Here is a 2357-nt window from a genome sequence, read left to right as displayed (position 1 = left end):
ACGTTTGCTGGTGACGTTACGCAAATGAAGAACTGGTAAACCGTTGTGGTGCGGTTGTTCTCGCTAGAGGTGAATCAGTGATGGCGACGATCGGTTGAGCTACCAACCGGTTGTTTCAGCGATACCCACCATGCCCACGAACGTGAATGGCATGTGGGTGTGAAGCGATACGCGGCGGTGGCTGGGTGGGACCGTCCCCGGCCGGTGAGGGGGGGCCTCCCGGCGTGCTGGCCGCGCGGTGCGTGGGCGCACGCGCTACAGCCGGCTGGTGGGGGCGGCCAGTGGCAGGCGCGCCGGCCGACGGAGGCGGCAGGCGGCGTAGCTGCGCGCCGGCGCACCCTGCACGCGGCGCCGTGCGGCCAAAGTAGGTCCTCGCGGGCCCGGTGCGAAGCGCGGTGGACATCTGCAGTGTGCTGGTCCGATTGAGGACTGTGTGCGCTGAGGATGCGCCGCCGCCCGGCGCTCGGCGCCGCGACGCCGTCTGCTGCTCGGTCGCCTCTGCGGTTCTCGCAGGTGGATTGTATCGCAGCTGTGCGGACGTGTTGGCGCGTGCGCTGTGCTGGGAGAGTTCGCTTCGGCACCCAAGTGGGGCTTTTGTCCTTCTGTGGCGCTGGCGTTGGAGCTGCCGGCCACCGTAGGTGGCGCGTGTTGTCTCCCGCCGGCAATGCCACGACAGCACGCTCCCGGGCCTCTGTCGGCAGCGGCAAGCTCAGTTGGGAGCACGGGTGGTCGCACCTAAAGCGTCTACTCGCCAAACTCCGGGCGATTGCGCCTCTCTCGAACCCGACCAAGTACTTAGGACGGCGCTGCGCGCCGCCGGGACCTGAGAGGGTTTCGAGGTGTATTGTGCAGGGGAGCTCAGCCTCCTCCTGTTTGCAGAATAATTGAGCGGACGCTTGCGTGTTCGCGCGGGCCCCCGGGACACACTCCCGGGCGGCCGGCTGCTCAGCTCTAGTTGACGCAGCTCCCTGGTTGATCCTGCCAGTAGTCATATGCTTGTCTCAAAGATTAAGCCATGCATGTCTCAGTACAAGCCGCATTAAGGTGAAACCGCGAATGGCTCATTAAATCAGTTATGGTTCCTTAGATCGTACCCACGTTACTTGGATAACTGTGGTAATTCTAGAGCTAATACATGCAAACAGAGTCCCGACCAGAGATGGAAGGGACGCTTTTATTAGATCAAAACCAATCGGTCGGCTCGTCCGGTCCGTTTGCCTTGGTGACTCTGAATAACTTTGGGCTGATCGCACGGTCCTCGTACCGGCGACGCATCTTTCAAATGTCTGCCTTATCAACTGTCGATGGTAGGTTCTGCGCCTACCATGGTTGTAACGGGTAACGGGGAATCAGGGTTCGATTCCGGAGAGGGAGCCTGAGAAACGGCTACCACATCCAAGGAAGGCAGCAGGCGCGCAAATTACCCACTCCCGGCACGGGGAGGTAGTGACGAAAAATAACGATACGGGACTCATCCGAGGCCCCGTAATCGGAATGAGTACACTTTAAATCCTTTAACGAGTATCTATTGGAGGGCAAGTCTGGTGCCAGCAGCCGCGGTAATTCCAGCTCCAATAGCGTATATTAAAGTTGTTGCGGTTAAAAAGCTCGTAGTTGGATTTGTGTCCCACGCTGTTGGTTCACCGCCCGTCGGTGTTTAACTGGCATGTATCGTGGGACGTCCTGCCGGTGGGGCGAGCTGAAGGCGTGCGACGCGCCTCGTGCGTGCTCGTGCGTCCCGAGGCGGACCCCGTTGCAATCCTACCAGGGTGCTCTTGAGTGAGTGTCTCGGTGGGCCGGCACGTTTACTTTGAACAAATTAGAGTGCTTAAAGCAGGCAAGCCCGCCTGAATACTGTGTGCATGGAATAATGGAATAGGACCTCGGTTCTATTTTGTTGGTTTTCGGAACCCGAGGTAATGATTAATAGGGACAGGCGGGGGCATTCGTATTGCGACGTTAGAGGTGAAATTCTTGGATCGTCGCAAGACGAACAGAAGCGAAAGCATTTGCCAAGTATGTTTTCATTAATCAAGAACGAAAGTTAGAGGTTCGAAGGCGATCAGATACCGCCCTAGTTCTAACCATAAACGATGCCAGCCAGCGATCCGCCGCAGTTCCTCCGATGACTCGGCGGGCAGCCTCCGGGAAACCAAAGCTTTTGGGTTCCGGGGGAAGTATGGTTGCAAAGCTGAAACTTAAAGGAATTGACGGAAGGGCACCACCAGGAGTGGAGCCTGCGGCTTAATTTGACTCAACACGGGAAACCTCACCAGGCCCGGACACCGGAAGGATTGACAGATTGATAGCTCTTTCTTGATTCGGTGGGTGGTGGTGCATGGCCGTTCTTAGTTGGT

The 2357-nt window shown here is 58.0% G+C and overlaps 1 non-coding gene across 1 annotated transcript in view; it reads left to right on the top strand.

Annotated features, from left to right (window-relative positions):
• The first annotated feature begins 965 nt into the window (after window positions 1-965).
• LOC126453480 (small subunit ribosomal RNA) overlaps window positions 966-2357 on the top strand; it is a 1910-nt gene continuing 518 nt past the window's right edge. Inside the window, exon 1 of the ribosomal RNA XR_007584891.1 lies at window positions 966-2357. This exon is cut by the window's right edge and continues 518 nt beyond it. This is a non-coding gene — a ribosomal RNA (small subunit ribosomal RNA).

The sequence above is a fragment of the Schistocerca serialis genome, unplaced genomic scaffold (genome assembly GCF_023864345.2).
Source record: "Schistocerca serialis cubense isolate TAMUIC-IGC-003099 unplaced genomic scaffold, iqSchSeri2.2 HiC_scaffold_947, whole genome shotgun sequence".
Lineage (NCBI taxonomy): Eukaryota > Metazoa > Arthropoda > Insecta > Orthoptera > Acrididae > Schistocerca > Schistocerca serialis.
Note: the sequence above shows the minus strand (reverse complement) of the source record. Positions and strands in the feature narration are given on the sequence as shown.